Raw genomic sequence first — 19831 nt, forward strand, 5'->3', positions numbered from 1 at the left:
CATTTTGTTACCATTAAATCACAGGGGTGCATGTGCATGCAGAACTCGATGCAGGAAAGCACGTCAGTAGCAGCTGCAGCCCTGCTAACTTGCAGCGTCACCTCCTGCCTTAATGCACTTCTTTAAGGCATGTTTCTGCTCCTGTGCACTGCACGAAATCAAAGCGAACAGCAGGGCCGTTTCCTCCCCTCTTTGCTCGGCCGTTGCTCCCTCCCCTCGCGCCGCCCCCGTCTCGTGCCGCCAGATGGGACCCCCTGTGCTGCCCGCTGCTGGGCAGAAATGGGGAAAAAAAGACCAAAAAACTCCACGATATCGCCTTGGAAATGCTTTCAGAAGGTGCTGCAACAAATCCTGATAAGATTTGCAAGTGATTTCAAGTGATTGCATGGCTGTTTTTCAAGATACGAAGGGAGAGGAAAGGAACGATGAACTCCGTATTCATGTGAGGTACGGGGTTGCCTGGGGCTGCCCTGGTGGCTGTGAGCACTCGGGTCAGTTGTGGATCACAGTGTTAGAACCGAAGCTGTTTGTTCCTCTGCCCCAGGGCTCACACAGCTGCAGCCCAGCCAGACCTTGAGGTGATGCCAGCATCAGTGATGCAGGTACATTGCTGCATCCCATCCTATGCTCCTGCATCACACCTGAGGCTCCACAGATCAAAATACTGTTTGGGTGTCGATAAAAGTTGCTTTATTTGAAACGAATGAGTTCCACAAAACAAAGCCTGCAGAAGGATTAATTAAGATAAGCTATGTTTACGTCAAGTGGATCTGAAAATCAAGTCTCTTTGCATGCCGCTTGGTTAATGGAAATATAAGTTGTTTTATTAGTCAAACGGCACAATTAATTATAGGGAAGATATTCTTTTTTTTCCCTCCGGGGCTTCTTTATGACTCTGCTTACACTGCTTACAATTAATCCTAATGGAAAGATCAGACAATCCATGGTCTCTTGTAAATTTTCACATCCTGATTATTGCTTCCAAGTGCCCAATGCAGCGATGCTTTTTTTCAGAAAACAAACTTTCTATGTTTCATCCATAGTGTTACATAGCCCCAAATCCCTGTTCTCCTTCTGATCCAGGCAGGGTGTGCTGGGTTCTGGAATTGCTGCTTGCTCCTTGCACTGCTGAGCCACTGGAGCTGCAGGGCTGTGTGCTCAACGTGTTGTTGGTGTCTGCTGTGTGAGGTGGCTGCTCAGTCCACCACAAGCATTGCCAGCCCTGTGTTTGATTTATGCACATAATGTGTTAAGAGTTTTGTCTTTGAAGCTGAGTTTGGAATGATGATATTAATTAAAGACATGTTGCTTGACTTTGCATTCACTGAGCTTCTTGGAAGCTAAAGGCTGAGAAGGGACAGGGAACAAATAGAAGGCTAATGACTCCTTTCATCCTGTTGCTTTATAGACCTTGATGTGTCCTTCCAATTTAGTGAAGTTGTGGTTACTTTTGCTGTTAGGAAGGCTGGTGTTCTTAGACTATCATAAGTAAGTTAGCTGTGGCAGTGATCTGTTGGTAGCAAAAAGTCTTGTCAGTATATTGCAAAATGCCTTCCTCCCTCTTCCTCTGAATGAGACTGGAGGACTTTTATGAATCTCCCAGCATTTTAATATCATTTTGGTAGAAAATACATTATTTATTCTTTTAATGGGAAATGTAACAAATTGGGATGGCTCTTTTATTAGAACATCTGCTAGGGAGCAGCTCTGGCTTAATGTGAGTGAGCCGTAATGACCATTGCTCACTGGGGACAATGTCAGCAAATGATCTGCTTAGCCGAGACGTCCTTAAGCAGTGCCAAGAGATACAGCAGTGATCAGTCAGACTTAAGGAGTCAAATTAGTCAAAGATGGTAAGCTCAGACCTGCTATTATGCCAAATAAACGTTAAATGCAACAATTTTTTTCATGCATTATTGACTAAGATACTTCATTGGCTGGAATCTCTGACAGTTTGTTGTGTTTTGTTTTTTTAATGTTCTTTTTAACTGCTTTGTCCTAAAGGCTTCAATTAAATGAGCATTTCAGTGATTGGAAGGATCGAGGCTGGGGCACGCTGCCTGATGTAGTTACTGTAATAATTTTAAGCAATCTCCAGGTATTTACTGTGTGATTCTCAATCAATCTCCAGGTATTTACTGTGTGATTCTCAATTTTTATGCAAGGTGTGATGAGATGCAGCTCGTCTTCATGCTGGTGCAGCAGTCCTGCAGTGGAAGGAAGTGGTAGGTGGGGGTGATCCCTGTGTTAATCAGTGCTGTTGAAGTATCAATTCATTTTTCCTTAGTGCAGGTGTTTTATGTTACCATTAGGAATGTCCCGTCATATGACACTTAATGGCCGGCTCTAGCATGCATAAGGGGAACTGCTGTCAGATTTTCTTTTCACAACTCGATGCTTCCAAACCCTTCCAATATACTGTAAAAAGCCAACCCCCAGCCATGCCTTCTGCTCCCCAGAACTGCAGCCTTGTCCTCCATTAGAAGGATTTTGCAGAACTACCCATAACTGCTGAAAATGAGAAGTCAAGGAAGCATTGTAATGAAGTACTCATCAGAGAGGGATTCTTCAGCTCCCTTATTGTATTTATGAAGCTGAAACCCCTTGCCTGCAATTAACCAAGTTATTTGAAATAAGGATGGAATTTGATCTTAAAAGTAGAAAGATCAATCTGTGTATTTCACAGAGCTTCAAATAATTGTGACTAGCTCCACTTTACTACTAAGTCGTACTAATGAAGAGTTATTTATGAAGGCCATACTAAATGCAGCTCTGAGCAGCTCCATTCTGAGAGCAGTTATTCAGAAGAAATAAGTGGAAAACCATAGCATTATATAGCTTAGAAATTTTACAGGGCCAAATATGAGAGCAGAGGATGAACCCTCCTTGCTCAGGCAGTGACATTCCTCTTGTTCTGCTTGCTAGAATCTTGAGCATTCCAGCCTTGGCTCAAAATACCGGCGTGATTTACAGTCTTCAGTTCTGGTGTTTATTACTGTGTGGCTATAAGACAAATCAGTCATCCTTTAGGTTTGTTACCTGGCATTCCTTCCATTTAGACAGGGAACAAGCTTAGCAGTGCTGAGCTGTCTTAAGGTATGAAATGAGATGTTGTTGTTGTTGTTAAAGTAGTGAAGCAGGAGACAAGGAGGGAAGGAAACCTCTTGAAATAGATGAATCCGTGCCTGTTATTTGTGTTCAGTTATTGCTGTTCTTATGGTTCAAAATAGAATGATGCTATACAGAAAATAATAAATAAATAAATAAAAGGAGAATCATTAGTGCTCATTTGTGATTACATGGAATTAGGTATGTCCTGCATCCTGTGAGAGCTATTGTTGGTAAGAGGAGTGCACTTATAAAGGAAAGAATGAAAGTCATAACTGAGAGTATTTCTTCTTAGAACGACTAGAACTGCATTATAGATTAGAATTTCTACAATAGCTTTCCAGCCATTTGGCAGTGGATACGTGTAAATCCTCTGCATAACCTGCAGCAATAGCAGCCGGCCGTGTGATTCTGAGAAATACCATGGAAAAAAAAAAGGCTTGAAGAATAATGAGAAAACTTTTAAGAAGAGGGATGGCAGTGATACAGTAGCATTGTCCCTCTGGGATAACATTTACCAGTAATGGGTATAGTCCTTTGCTGGCTGTTATCTGGTGTTGAATCCTGTGCACCTGTGTGTGATTTCAGTGGCACAGATAAGTTTTCTTATTTCAAATGTCTCCTGCTCTCTGAGATTCTGTCTGGACTCCAGCCTCAGCAAATTACCACCTCAGTGCTTAACTTTTCCTCCTTACTAAAAATGGTAATGCAGTTTTATTTTGCATTTATAATTTGCCTCTTGTGTCAGGCAAAAAATTCTTTCTTTTTAGTAATTTTTTTAAGTCACTTTTCCATGTGTTTCTTTGGCAAGCTGCAGTCAAGTAAAATTGATTCTGTTCTGTGCTCATGAAGGTGCCCTGTAGTCTTACAGTGAATTAAATCACTACACGATTAATGTTCACAGTCAACAAAAATCCAGTTCATGTAGCTGTGAATATGTAGTACAGAGTTAGAGGGCACCTTGTCCATGCAGCTCTTGTTGCTTTTGTTGCAGAGAAAAAAAAATCATGGTTCTCTGAAGTTATCAATAGAGCACAGATCTACATATAGAAATAAAGAGACTATTTGGATGCGCTCTCATTCTTATGAGGTTAACTGTTGGTAAAAAAATATTTTTAATTCAGAATCTTCAGTCAGTGCTTTAAATAAACAGTAGAATAATTCCCTAGAGGCATTTTAGGGTCAGTGAGAAAGATTTATAGCATCTAAGAACATACTGAACAGTAAACACTTTGGTAGAAGTGCCTGTGAAGGACGGTATGCAGTGAGCCACACGGGTTAGTGGGTATCTCCATCAACTTTCCTAATGAACTACACAGGAAACAGAGAGTGGTGCCCAACTGGTGGTGTGGTGTGCTGGGGTAGATTCTGCTGTCTTCTTTCAGAGCATCAGTGTGTGAGCTGGCGTGATGACTAAACTCTAGGAGAGAGGAGAGTTCTTATTAATTCATCACAAAAACAAGCAGTGATGTGCTTAAAATATTCAGTTGAAAGCAGTGGAAATGCTGTGGAAATGTAAATGAAAGGGTGTTTTGAGCTTTTGAGAGATGCATTAAAGCCTTCCATCAGTGACAAACTTGTTGCCTCCTATTGAAGCTCCTGCTGAGGAATAGGCCAACTTGCTTTGCCACAGGTACAAGGTAAGAAGTCTCAAGTGATGTAAATGAGGTTATTTCTGCACGTTCTACTCAATGTTCTGGTTTTCCTGAGGCCAGCAGTGTCAATGTGCTCCAAAGTCCAGACTAATGTTCAGAAAAACAGGAAGGGTTCTTGCAGCTCTGTACTGCTCGCTGTACCAGCATTTATTTCCCACCTTGGAAACTCTTCTGGTAGATGAGACTCCAAGAATGTCCTAGAACAGAACAGACTATTTGGTTACTGTCTGGTTTGTACTGACTTTAAAAAAGATGTATTTAGACAATTTGGGAGAAGGGTTTATATTTAGTGACTTTTTACATTCAGTGCTTTACATAATATCCCACATCCAGTAAATTCAGCAATTTATGGAATTATTTTGGCAACCAGAATTACTGTGAAAGGAGCATATAGCTGCTCTGTCAGGTCACTGCTAATTCCCTAAATGCAGGAGACTTAACAGCAGTAAATGTGTGAGTAGACCTTGCCAGTCTTTGGGCCAGTTTTTCCCTAGGAGACTTTGTATGTCCAAACAGAAGAGTCTCCTCGGTGTGAGATTTAAGCTATTGTTTGTTAACTATAAAATACAAGATGGGCTGATTTAATGGTGTTTGAAGAATATAAATGCTTGATTGATGCACAAGTTGGATATAAGGAGCCTGTGGGGGAAAAATGTTTAGTGATTGTGAATGTGCTATTCAAACCTTTTTGGATTATTAGTCAAATACAGTATTTCAGAGTGAGCATACTGTCCTCCAGAGAATTTTGCTCTCCATTCCCTAATCAGGTTGATGAGCACATTAATATGCAAGTGAAGGAAATCTCACAGAAGAGTTGATTATCTTATCACGTGTGAAGCAGCTGATATAGGAACATAATTGAAGCAGTTCTAAAAAAAGCTTTTTTTGGGTCAAATAGCAGTACCATACTCAAAGATGCAAAAGAAAAGACTGTATTTTAACCCAGGAATAGCAGGTATTCTGAGAAAATAAGTTGGTTGGCTGAGTCACAGCTCTTAGTTGCAGGACAGAGGTGGTAACTACTTTAGAGACTGCTTCCTTCATGGTGTTTGCACCGGTTAAAAGATTACAGTGTGTTTTTCAGTACAATACAATGAAGGATGCACAGTAAAAAGCCATGGGTTAGACAATGAAATACACTTGTTAGGAGATGTTCTGATTCCTTGCTGAAAAAGACTGCAGAACAGGAACATCCACACAGTCTGTCTTGGTTTCTGTATTTCAACTGACTTAATTAAATTCCTTTCATGTTTTCCATGTGCAAATACAAGGTAGACCTGAAGGACTGGGATTTCATTAGTGTTTTGTGTAGGGGAAGGAAGAAAAGGAGGTGGTGCTTCTGATTTTATAAATATGAGCTAGTCTAAATGTTTGTCTATGTCTTGATAAGAATATTTAAGATAATATTATTTTTTTTGTTACTCATATACATGAATGTTATTCTGTTTGTTCCGATGCTGCTCCTTCTCACAGCAATTAGAACGTCTGTTGAATCTAGAGGAGTCAGGCTTTTACATTTCTCACAGTAATTTCTGTGCTTATGTTTGGCGAGTACCTTGTGGTGTTGACTTTAGGGAGACGGTAGGATGGTGTTCTCCTTAGCGTTAAGCTTTTCCGTTCCTTTGCTTGTTTTTTGCCTGTACAAATCTGCAGAGTACAGTCAGAAGGAAGAGATGGTTATGAGGAAAGAATGAGCTGAAGTCTGATTCTTGTTTGTACATTAGATCTGTGTGCAGTCTTTGCCAGCCAGATGTGAGCTTTTCTCCCTTCCCCCATGCACAAGAATGCATTGAGGGGCACAGCTGGTGCTGAGCTGAGTGTTAGCAGATGAAGTCTGTAGAGGAACAGAGTGCTGTGAGTTCTGTGCTTCACCAGGTCATTGGTGTGGCTGCCGATCACCTCAGTCTGTGGCTCAGCCAGCTCAGCCCTGCTAGCAAAAGGCTGTGTGCTGCATAGGCATGTGCATCCATGAAGCCTTTCTCATCTCCCTTGTGTTCTTAGCTAATGATTCTAATTAAATATCTGATAAATTTTTAAAATGATGATATTAAAACTTAGCATCATGCTGATTGGCTCATTTATGTAATCTGTCTGGAGGTAAATACAACTTATGATTCACTGTGTGAATACCAGTAACCAGCTGCTTTTAATCACTCATGCATTTAAAAGGGCACTCCACAAAAATAACGGAATACTTTCCAATATTTGAGAAACTAGTAATAAATTGCAGATGTATAATAAGGTATAGAGACTCGGAGAATAAATTACTGTTATTAGAAATGGAACAAATAATGACCAAAGAGCAAGATTAGTCAGCATTTTATGAAATTTCCTAGCTAATATAAGTCACAAAGAAACTTTTCTCAAAAGCAATCAAGCTGGGATAGAATACATTATGAGTAATGAACTCAGAGAATGATTTAAGAGAGCAGAGATTTATTGTGGATCGATTAAACAGAATATATTCATCCTGATTTTGAACCATGAATGCGTTGTGACGTCTTGTATTTCACCTGTTATTTAACTTGTTGAATGGCATGGGACTGTGTAATGGGAGGGTCAGATTGGATAATAGGAAAAAGTTCTTCTATTTGTAATCAGAGTGAAAAAGTTACTGCTATCACAGTGCTAAATGAGTCAGGTAGAAATGAAGGTTGGTTACTGAGCAATTAGCAAAAGTATTGTCAACAGGCTAGAAAGAAGGGACAGTGAGACAGTATATGGTGTTACCATGCAGTCCTAGAAGAGAAGAATATAATTTTGACCTTGATCAAGAGCATCATTGTCATTTAGCTGCATTCAGTGAGAGTCAGAGAGTAAAGAATTCATCCATATTTCTTCTAGCTGAAATTGTTTTCTTCCAGTATGTGACTGGAAAGTTATTTAAGTGTATTGCTTTATTGACGTATAATTCATGTGCTAACATTGTTTCTTTCCAAAAAAGTTAGTAAGCAAAAATAATTCCATAAATTACTTCTTCCTGGTAACTTTTTTTGGCATGGTTTATTGAGATAACTTGGATTAATGGTCCAAGAAATTGGAAGCCAAATGTTCATAAATGTTGATAAATGAGAACTTTATAAAGAATTATTTTTTGTGATATTCCAAGGATTATTCTTATAAACACACACTGCTAATGTAACATTAGAGGTTTATGTTATGTTAACAGGCAGAGATCCATTTCTCAATGGCAGGAGCTTGTAGAAGTTTCAGTGGAAACAATGGCAACTCTTGTGTTAAATTGTGGTCCTCCTTTAACTTAAGGTAGTAATGTAAATAACTTGTGTCATTGTTCCTTGATGCTAGGGAAGAACAAACAGTGCAATAGAGAAGATATTTTAATCATTTGTTCTTGTTTAAAAAGCCATGACTTTGTACAAGGCTTTCATATCTTGTTAGAATTAGCTCTGTATTTTCTCAACTTGGTTTTATGGGAGTTTATGCTAGTTGGCTTTATGCTATACGCTCTCTAAGTAATTGCTTACTCTGCTAATATGGTTGTAAGCCAGAAAATTTTCGTGTTGCTCTTAGAGAAGAGGTCCTGTCTGAAATGAGGACTCAGTTGGGCTCAATATTCTGTGTGCACAATTATATGCAATCGTTGTCTGAAAAAGCCCATCTAATTATAGTTAGTGCCTTTGCCAAACATTGTTCTAAACTATTAAAACATCTATAAAACCACACTATCATCCGAGTTAAGCACACCACATACTGATAGAAAACTACTGCGTTAGATTCTGAAGTAAAACCCTAAATGGATTAGTTTTTCTGAACAGCTGAAACAGTTGAACTGTTGAAGCCCAGATCCTGCATGGAACAACCCTCCCTATGGTACAGAATTTTTCAAAGGATACCTTATGCAAAATCTTTTACTTACTGTGATTTTACTGAAAGAAAAATACTAAAATGCCAAAGTAATCTCTGAGAGCTTCCGCAAGCAGAGTCTGAGCCAGATGAGGCTGTAACCTAGACTGAAACCTTAGGGTTTTTGCAGGAAGAGTACGGTGCCAGCTAGAAGGCAATACAGGAAAAAGTCCTGAAGAACATTCCAGTTTTGCTTTCTGGGCTATTTTAGCATTCCGTGTCAGAAAGAAAATAACCATGTCATTTTGTTGAATTGCCTGGGAGTTCCCCTTAACTTCATGCTGATTTGTATGCTTTGCAATTCTTTGCTTTTCAAACTTTGCATGCTTAGTACTTTTCTGTTAATTTCCTTTCTAATAGGATTTTAATACATAGAAAGAAAACAATCTCCTTTGAATGTTTAAAATCCTAATCTAGCTGTGTAAGTCTCTCATTATCTAAGCATTTCTTATTCTTGATAGCTATTTTAAAGCATTTTCTTGCAGCTTTCTCAGGAGTTTTGATTTGCATTTGGTATGTCGGCATGTAGTCATTTAAATCTTACAGTATGCTATTTAAGTGTGTGCTTATTAGCTTGAGCAGCATTTTGGTCTGGAAGATAAGACAGTTGAAGTTAATAAAATGTGGAGAAGTATGAAAATGACCAGTTTTTACTGAGAAATGTACTGTGCCTAACATGTTTTAGTATTATGTTGAAGTTTTGGTAAGAATATTTCTTGTAATTTCAGTGAAAGAAAGGTGAGCAAATACAGGAACAAAGTCTGAGAACACAACCCTAGCAGAACTTAGAAAAAAAATATGTCAGTGATCCTGAACCTGATTTCTGGCCTTTCTGTTGTTAGATTGCTGGGGACTGAGGTTTGATATAAGCATTGCTAATGAGAGAGAGAGTGAGAAAGAATCTGTAGTGTTGGTGAAAGTACTGAGCATGTCATCTGGAAACTGTAGGTGTTCAGAACTGATGGAAAGTGGGGAGTGGGGAGAAGATGGATGGACTTCACTCTGAGCAGGTTGTGGCAGTGATGGGTTGGGTGATGGCTGGGGAGCTGCAATTGCCAAGAGTGCAAACTGAGCTACTCATTGTGTGACTTACAAAGATGGTTTGTGTAAAAAGATTGAAAAAGATCTTGTCTGTCACTCTGGAAGAATATTATGTGGATATTAATGATGTCCTCAACGGTCTTCTCATTTTTATTCTTATAGTATATCTTTTTCTATGCCACTGGATGCTTTCTGCACAGAAGACAATCAGCTTTGTATTCCTTCCTGTCATCTATTTCCTCATGCAGCTGATACTCCATATTACTCCCTATAGACAGCTTCTGGAAAAAAGGAAATAAGATCTGTCTTAACACATTGCTTGTGGTTGTCATATTATTTGTCTGCGTAGAAAAAAGCATGCATAGCATTAATAGCTGATGTGTATCATATCTGGAAGGTGGCGTTGTACCTTTTATTTACAGTGTGTTGCCCTCTGTTGGAAGATATCACTGTCTGTTCTATTGATGGTGATAACAAGGGGATGCAGCAGTTGTACTCCTGTGGTAGGTAATACAGAGCAGGGTAGAGAAGAGATGCTGTCAGGTTATAATATGGAGTTAAATACTGCAATTGGAGAGAAGGTGCTGTCAGCTTAAAAAAGTTATAGTACAAATGTGCTGCTGGTTTGGGAAGGTGTAAAGGGTTTTTTTTTCTAGATAATGAGCATTCCATGAGACAACAGAAGTACTCGGTAATTTACCCTTTCCATTCTGAATAGTAAACAGTCAAATGATTTTTAAGAAACTGCACATAAACAAAAACAACAAAAAATAATTATGAGGCTTTTCCAACCTTGATAATTCTGTGATTCTGTGAAAAGATGGATGTGAAGAATTCATTGCTGAATACATGACTGAATCTTGCTACTTAAGCACTAGAAACTACTTTTTCCAACAGTAGAGATGGTTTTGTCTAATAATGTATAAAAATAATGTATTGATGTTACAGCCACAAAAATCGTCTTTATAAAGGATTGTGGCATTGTGTTAAGCAGACAAGAAAGCTGCTTTGTAACCACTGTATTAACCCACCACAGTGAACTTTGGAACAGCTAAACTTATCTAACACAAACATTAAGAACAAATTGAAGTATTTAAGCCCAGTTAAATCTATTTTGACAAGATATAATAGAATTTGTCTACCTGTCTAGATTTGATTTTTTCTCAGTTCTGCACAAATGGGTACATAAGTCACTGAACAGATTTCCATCAGCTTTGGTGGTCTTTGGATCAGGCAGGCAGATGTATGCCATGACACTGACATAACAAATGGCAAAACATGTATTTCTGAAGCCACACTGTTATCTGGCAGCTGTTCCATTAACATCTTTCTGAACCTACAAGATCATCTACTGAGCTAATGGCTCATAATGCATATATGTAATTGTTGACTGTTTCCTGCTAAGCAAAGTAATCGCTTTCTACTTGAGCACAAGCAGATATTCCTTCATATTTTAATTAGAATTCAGCATTAATTCTAACTATGAACTTCATTTGCTTTCTTATGGACCTGAAGCTTCTATTTTTACTGAGATCTGGCCTCTCATAAAAGCACTTTTTAAATGTGAAATTGAAACTACAGGACGTACCTAATTTAGCACCCAGTCCAAAAATAAATGTTACTTTCGGTCTTTAGAAGTACATTACAGGAAGAAAAAGAAACAAAATCACCAACCATGGGATTACTGCATGTAATGTACATGCATGTAGAATATTTTAAAATCTGAAATGTAATGCTGTACATACAATATTATATTAGTTCTGTTTCAATGTATAATTGGATGAACAACTTAAATAGCATCTCTGGGTGAGAGGAAAATAAATAGGCCAACACATGCATGCAATTTTCTTATTCTACTGTGGATCTGTCGTTGATCCGATGAGATATGCTGTAATGCAAAGAGAAACATCAATATATTTTAGAATATGATGTGTCGATTTGTGTGAATTTTTGGTAAATATTTGAGTTGGATTACTGGTCAACCATGTGAGTTTCCTGTGAAGAACAAAATAATGTTTGAATGTTAGCTAGGTTATTAGGTTAGTTAGGAATGGGAAAAGGACATTTCTTGCTCTTAGGTTACAAGCTTACATCAAAGACCTTCCTGCCTGCCTGTGGCTTTTGATTCCCAGCTCTGCAGGCGTGCTCTGCATCCGCACCACAGAGCTGTGGAGTTTGGTGTGGACTTCATCTTTGTTAACCTCACATGTTCTAAAATGCTGAGGAGGAGAAAAAAATAGTTTTGTTGTTGATGGAAAAATGTTCGAGAACAAAACATTTCAATACTTATGTTTCAGTTTGCAGGGATATGTGTAGAGCACAAACCTGTTATTAAAAATCAGATTTGGGATTTGCGAGTTAAAAGGATTTGTAAATTAATGCTTTAACTGGTACCAGCCTTTTTTCATCTGACTGATTTAAGATTTTCGAAGTGGCAGCATTTCCTTTTGGAACTAAGGTTGTATGTCTCTCGTGTGATTGGAAGTGTCCTAGAAAAGCATGAAAGAGATGCTGTATAGCTGGAGTATCACTTTTGAGAAAATTGCATATTGAGATCATTACAAAACACACGTGACTTTTCACAAGAACAGGAGATATTGGGACTTCTAGTTCCACCTTGTATATTGCTTTTAGCCAGTGGGTATTCTTCACAGCCTGTCAGTAGAGTATGGAAGTGAAGTGCTTCCATATTATTCCAAATTATTGCTGTGTCCCACTTTAGCTATTTTTTCAAGTATAATGTGTCCACTTTCTCGTTTTGTTTCCAGCCTTTTGCGTTCTAACAAGGAAGGGACCCTTCTCTCTTTATTTTTAAGGGATGCCTGTACTGTACTTTCTTACTTGAATCATTCCTTGAGGATTCAAGTAAGACCAGAACAAGATTTCTCCTGAACCATAGCTGTTCTGTCCCTAAATACACCTGGAGGGTCCAGTCATACAGTGTACTGAAATCAACACAGATTACTTTTGTGTGTCCAGTAAAGCTTCCTCAGTCTCACAGCAATCAATGGAGACATGTAATGTTAAAAATAAAATGCAAATGCCTGAGTTATTTGAATATAATCACTTTATTAATTTAACTGTCTAACAGATACTGATGACAGTCTTATAATAAGGTCCAAAATGTTCTTTCTCATTACAGGAATTAATGAACTCACACATCTTAAGAATTTCATTTTAATTAATTAGGAATAATTTCTGTGAGACGGAGTGGAGAAAAAAGTGCCAATAAAAAAAAAAAAATCCCTTTTGAGGAGTGGAAAATTAGTAAATCTGTTAATGAAGGATGCTGAATGTCAAGGTTTCATGACAAGGGTGCCTACAGTTTTCTGACTCATGTAGAAAGTCACTGAGTGGCTGGAGTCTTCCAAAATTTCAGCACTGTTCTCATTCCCGCTCATTGCTTTATATATGCTAAATAGTACATAATCCCTACAGCAAACACAACAGATATTTGCTACAAGACACGCAAAAAAATAGTCTCTATGCACAGGTAAAGTAAAAAATGTGGCACTGCAGCTTTCAGTTTATTTTTTTAAACAGTGAGTTAATAAGCATTTGTTAGTAATATAATTTTTAATTTAAGCATAGTTTCAGAAAGTAGAAAAACTAAACAGAAATATTTTCCTTGAACTGTAAAGTGTGTGTTCCTCTTTTGAGCTCCGGGTCTTTCAAAAATTAAATTTCTAAAGCTGCACTTCAGAAACACTCATTTTATAACTAATCATGTTCCATGTTTCTGCAGAACAGAAATATTGGCTGCCACTGCACTGTATTATGGTAATTTTTTTGTCTTTCAGAGCCTAAAAAACAGTATGATGGAAGCGTTTAACATGTTACTCTCAGGAAGCAATTTTGGATACGAGCATTTCCTGATTTTATTATTATTTATTTTTTTTTTTACATTTAGAATGAGCTTTCATATCTGACTTAAAACGAGCAAAGTGTATCATTTTGGTTTATGCTTCATTGGTTTAATTTCCTACAACTGCTGTACCCAGATTTCAGTACATGTTGGCTTCAGAATCTTGTTAATGTTAAAAATAACTAACTTGGAACTGCTGAAACCATGATTGATAACAGGTAAACATTAAATCTGCAGGAAATTCTGAGAGAAGTAATTTAGGAGCAAGTGGTATGTAAATAGATGGTTTCTTGAGTTAGGATCAATATGCAAAGTTGTTAGACTTAGGATAGTACCAAAGGAGTACTTACTGTTACAATAACTTTTTTTTCTTTCTTTCTATGTTGTGTGCTATAGGTGCACTTTTGGAAAGACAACTCCAGATGAAATTCAAATGAACAGAAGAGAAGGGGACTAACGCAAGAGAAAGGGGCCGTGACTTCCATAAAATCAGCCAGCAGCTCAGTGACACAGGTAGGTGCAGAGTTTAAACCATTTGCATTGCACCATTATACTATACAGATAAGCTACATGCATTTCATTTTGAGAAGCAGCTGTTTCATCACTGTTTTTAGTTTCTAGTTGTTTTTTTTAGACACTATTGTGCAGATTTCTGATATGTGAAACTCAAAGTGTGTGCTTAGTGCATTTGGTAGGAATATGCTGTCCTTCTTGGGGATGTTGCCTTTATACTTAGGGACTGAATGCTATTTTGACTTTAAACTCTTCAGGAAAACATGTGAGTGAAATCAAGAGGAGAACTTAGTGATGAATGTCAAATAACATAAATGGTCTGTTGGGGTCAACTCCATTTGGGATTATTTTTACACTGTTTAAAAAATGTATGGCCATACGTATATACTTACACTTTCACAGACTAAAACTTTCTCTTACTGATTAAATATTTGCAGATCACTATAGCTTCCAAAAGCTTTTAACTTTCTGCTAAGATAATACACGAGCCTGCAAACAATGAAAAATTCAATTTAGACACATCTCAAAAGGACTGATAGAATATGGTTACAAAAGAAGTTGTTATGCCAAATTTGTTTGTGTTCTAGAGAACAGCGTAATAGGTTGGAAAATGGGAGATCCACTTTTCCTTCTAATGTGATTGCTTTATAGTTGAGCAAACTGTGTCATGGTTTAAAAGCTCTTCTGAGCAAAACCTACTTCTTACTCTAGATTTGTCTGTATAAATACATATTATGTGCTCATCACCTCTTACGTATGGACAATAGAATTACAACAAAAGACAGGAAAGACTGTGTAAGCTTTTAGGCAGAATCTGAATGGCATGGATGGAAGCAAGTAACTAAAATTGTAGATTTACGGCTCTAGCATTCTATCCTGTATGGTAATAATATTCCCGGTGCAGTCTTAGAAGAAAAGAGCACCAATGAATCTTTCTGTAGGCCTTGGGTATTTGTGTTTCCTTTGTTGTGATAGTGAGGATTCAGCATTACAATTTTTTGCTTGTCCTTTCAAAATGCCAAATGGAGAAAAGCTGTTATTTTTAGGCAGGTAAACATAATTTTAAAAATGTCCTTGAGTTCAACAGCACTGGCCATTTTGATGGATAGAAACCTAGAGATGGTTGGCAAGGCATAATGATGGGTGCTAAGAATCTTTTCATTAACATGTAAGCAGTGTTTGGGAAGATAACATAAACTGGTGAAACCTGGGCAGATTTTAGCAAAGGGGGGGTGAGCTAAAGACAGAGCACACTGCCACCTAGTGCCTTTGGCAAAATCAAACTGAGCTGTCTCAATCAACTTTCAGGCAGATACAACTTAAATAAAATGCCTGAAAGGATGATTAAAGTTTTAAAGTAGAATTCAGAGTGTTGGACTCTCCGTCAGGATGCAGGTTTACCCTGAGTTCCTGGGAGAACTTCCCAGGTATGAGAAACACACTCAGTTTGAGGGGAGTGGATCCCATTTAAGTCCCCCTTTTTTTTTGTGGTTAAAGTATGGGGTGTACCCTGGGCAAATAAAATGTTGTTACGCATTAAATCTCAGCAAAAATTCCATGTCTTAGAGAATGTTGTAGACCACATGTACGGTTAGGCAACAGGGCTAACATCATGCTCGGGGGCATTTCATATTTACTACTCATCAGAGCAACAGGAGGAAAAAAAACAGTAATACTGCATTACTTGTAAAAAGTAAACTGCTATGTTTCTTCTGCTGTGATTCATAAGTCCCATTATTTGATATCTTGCTATTTGTATTATTCATCCAAGTTATTTAAATCACCGAAGCTTCTATAATCTTAGCAGTGATGGCTTTTTTTCTACAAAGAAAACCTATTAGCCAGTTGTTATCCTCCCCCATCAGATATCTCAGTCATCCAGTACTAGGGCAGAAACGATATATGACGCTGAGTGATCTATTAGACAATATGAATAATGCACAGCACATAGCCTAAATGTTGGTCTCTTGAGCTATCAGCGTCATTTAAAATTAGCAGCTTTGAAAAAGAAAAATAAGAGATTTCCTAAGTTTCCTTTTTGCTTACTGGTTGGACCAATAGTATCATGGAAACCTAAAAGATGTTAAATAAAATCTTTTTTGTTTTGCCTGGTTTATTGAAATTCATTTTTTATTTTTGTGACCTTTGTCAATCGCTTTTTCACCTCCATTTGCAGTTCTTTGGTCATAGTACAAAGTGAAAACTGCAGCACTAATCAAAAGTGATCAGTTAAAACCTATGCATATTAATTAGACTAAATGAAAGATTCATCCTCCCTGCCTTGAGTTCCAAAGCCCTGAAGCACTTTGTAAGTCCTCTTCATTTCCTCCTTGGTCAGCCCACCGTGTACTCTGACAGCCCTTGTTCATGGCACATAGCTCATGGTCTTAATTAAATCACAGATGGTAAGCAATTGCCCCCCTAAAGAATCATTTGGACTTCTTTTCATCTATTAGATGGTTTGTAGTTCTGAGGGCTTTGATACATCCTGGAGACTCGTCTCTACCTATTACAAAATTCTACCAGAATTGCTTTATTAATAGATGAGTGGTATTGTTGAAAACAATTTTGACTTAATGTAATTGAGAGTTTTAATGTGTCATTGAAGGTTGTTTGAGGTTTAGTATTTAGCATGAGGTATTGTTTGTGCCTCCAGGCTTAGCAGACAAAGTAATACTAAGCATGCTGCTGAAGCCAAGCATTATCTTTTTTATTGCAGTCCTTTCTAGGAGTAAGATCAAGAATTCTAGAGTCTAAAACCGTGGATGGTGTTGGTAAAGCACTTGAAATGATGTGGGCCCTGAACCTGTTCAAGGCATTGTTTTGTGACAGTTAAATGTTAATGACAGTGGGTTTCTATGCTGCAGTTTCAACTTCCTTTTTACTTTCTGCTTCACTGTTGCCTAACTCTGAACCCTTCTGTTTGCGTTTTATATGGATTAAAGCTATTGCATCTATTCTTTAGGAAATACCTGGAGCATGAAAACTGTTATATTAAATTGGTTCATTATAATATTACATGCATAACTGCATAACCATCTATTTGGTCTTTCTTTGATCAACATTGATCTTGGCTCTTACTGCTACTGACACCTACAAACCTTTTTTTTTTTTTCCCCTAGAATGTTTTTTAACTCTAATTTTGAGTTGTCAAGAGCAGGTTCTTTTATTTTCCGTGATAACAACTTCCAAATTTTTTAAAATATCATGGAATTTAAATCAGTTCTACTGGAGGCAATTTCAAGTCAGTGTTAAAAAGGCATTGATGTGCCAGCAGTGTTTTGCTGCTGCCGTGTGTTTCACCAGGAAAAGCACCTTGGTCTGTCACTAAAGGGCACTGCATAAATGTAGTATAGTATTATTTATTTATTATCATAGCACTACACTCCAAGCTACCTCCCAAATACATCAGTAACCAACCTACCTAGGCAGTTTAGTCATTTCAATTTTCTTTGCTTTTTCTCCCTCTGTGTTTTTTACTTATGGCTTCTTGTGAAATTGCTGTGCTCTTTCTGTATAATTAAGCACTAGCTTGTTGTACCAAGTCTGCCTGGTTTAGCCCACTGAGCCATTCATTTATTATTATGCTTTTTTTTTTCTTTTCAATGCATAGTTTTTAAGTGGCTCATTTTTCCCTTTAGTGTCATTGGTATTTTGACATTCACTACGTAGGCTTTTTTTTTTTGTTTGTTTGTTTAGAACAAGCAGCAACATTTTAGTCCTTCATTCTCTAATGTCAAGGCTGTGTTTCTAATTAAATATTTATTGTACTTGCTGTTGAATTTCAGTGTTGGAAACAATTTAACTCTGTTCCCACATCAGTCCTAGCAAAATTTCAGCAGACAAGTAAGGTGGTGGGTATGTCTGAGGGTGAAGGGTTTGCATATAAGTTTGAGTGGACACATTACACTAGTTTTAGGTTTTTTTATGGTCACCACTGAATGTCAGGTGGACATTCAGTGGGGCTGTCCTCACTTCTGTTCTGAATGGCTTGCGCCTTGGCAGGTTCCTTGGTAGAAGGAAAATAGTTTGGTGAGTGAAGCTCACTGGTCTTTAAACAATGAACTGAACTCATTGTTTTTATTTAGATACCTGTTTACATGTTGAAATGATACATTTTAATAACATGACGTGCAGTAAGTTTAAAACATTCTTAAATGAACAAAGTAGGTTTACTGGTACAAATCCTGAATGTAAATATTGGAGATTTCATGTTGTGGAACTTCACCTTATGAGAGCAGATATGCAGTATTAAGCTGTGCTATTACATCCTAACAATATAATAAAGTACTTCAAGCAATGTAGAAATTTTACTAAGCATCTTAATCTTATTTTATCTATATTCATTATTAACCAGGTCAAGTTTAAACAAAAAGCATTGTTTTTTGCTCGGAGGACATTTTCCATAATGGTACATACTCTGAAGGAGGTTTCATGTTGCATTTTCCTTTAAGTGGTAGGGAAAGCTGCCATTGCGGTGGATGACAGTTAATGCACTATGGACCGAACTGTGTTACTGTGAACAAAACCATCTCATGCAGTATAATGTGATGTGTAGTTTTAGATGATTTCCTCTGGCTTTTGCAGCTACTCTGCTGTAGTGCTGAAAGTAGGAGTACAAATTTTCACTTGATAGTGGCTGGCAAAGCTGAAAGTACTGTGTGGGAAAAGAAACCTCAAACCATCAGGAGAGAAGCTTCTGAGTCGAACAGCTCTAATAATTTTGTGAACCATTCTATTCATACTCAAAGTGCATACAGTTATCCATAAAATAAATCGTCTTGGTCTCGTAATTGTCTTGGCTAATTACCTTTTCAACAAATTAAAAGGTGAGAGGGCTGAATGCTTACGTCTGTATTTCTTTAGTAGTGGACACTTACGTTGTTCCTTTGTTCATTAATCTGGATCTCTAGTTTAAAAATGTTATATTTCCAGTTTTCCTTAGTAGCCCGAGAAAAGCCTGGCTGTGCAATCTACGCTACCTGTAAATAAGGATATTTTATAAATATGATCCACAGACCTGTCCTTCTGCAGAACTTTTTCCAAATGGGAGAAAACACACCAAATAAAAGCTACTTGCAATTAAAAATCACCTCACACCTTTACAATGCTTGCAGTGGCCTGAGGGATGGTTTTCTTGTTTGCTAACACAGCTGAAGACTGACTGGATTGAAAAGAAAATGTACTATGGAACTGAAAAGAAGAGAAAGCTTGTTTTATCACTAAATGAAACGTGAGAGAATACCTATAGAATTGGCAATCCTGCCTTGACATTTTAAACCTTTTATGCTTCTGAATTTGCACAACTCCTTCCTATATATATAACAGCTAGCTGCATAGAGTTGGTTCATCTTGTTTGGATAAGATTTATCATAACAGCCTCCCAGACAGAAGGTGGAACTGGACCAGCACTACCACTATTGCTATTTTCCAATTCTCTGGGAAAACGTTCATACAAAAGAGTTAGAAAATGACTTGAATTTTAAAATGTGGCTCTCTACTGTCTGCCTATGAAATGATACGGTGTGTACGTAGTACTTAAAAACTTACAAAATGTAATTGCATATATCCAAGTGTTGCAACTGTTTTGTATTCATTTTGGGAACAAGAATTCATATAAGCAGGTTTTGCCTGCATCTTGCTCAACTAATTAGCAATACCTTCAAAGTTCATTTCAACGTAAAACCCCTGAATTTTCATGCCACTGAGAAGGGTTTGCAACTTGTGTGAATTAGGGAGCTCTTCCTATGTAGTCTTTTCCTTTTAGAACTTGAATAGAAGAAAT

At 37.6% G+C, this 19831-nt stretch overlaps 1 long non-coding RNA gene across 1 annotated transcript in view; it reads left to right on the forward strand.

The window, feature by feature from the left end:
• Positions 1-251: 251 nt before the first annotated feature.
• LOC116654112 overlaps positions 252-19831 on the forward strand; it is a 163576-nt gene continuing 143996 nt past the window's right edge. The window contains exons 1-2 of the long non-coding RNA XR_004309034.1: positions 252-447; positions 13930-14046. This is a non-coding gene — a long non-coding RNA (uncharacterized LOC116654112). The remainder of the gene's footprint in view (positions 448-13929; positions 14047-19831) is intronic.

Source organism: Coturnix japonica, chromosome 15, assembly GCF_001577835.2.
Source record: "Coturnix japonica isolate 7356 chromosome 15, Coturnix japonica 2.1, whole genome shotgun sequence".
NCBI classification, from domain to species: Eukaryota; Metazoa; Chordata; class Aves; order Galliformes; family Phasianidae; genus Coturnix; species Coturnix japonica.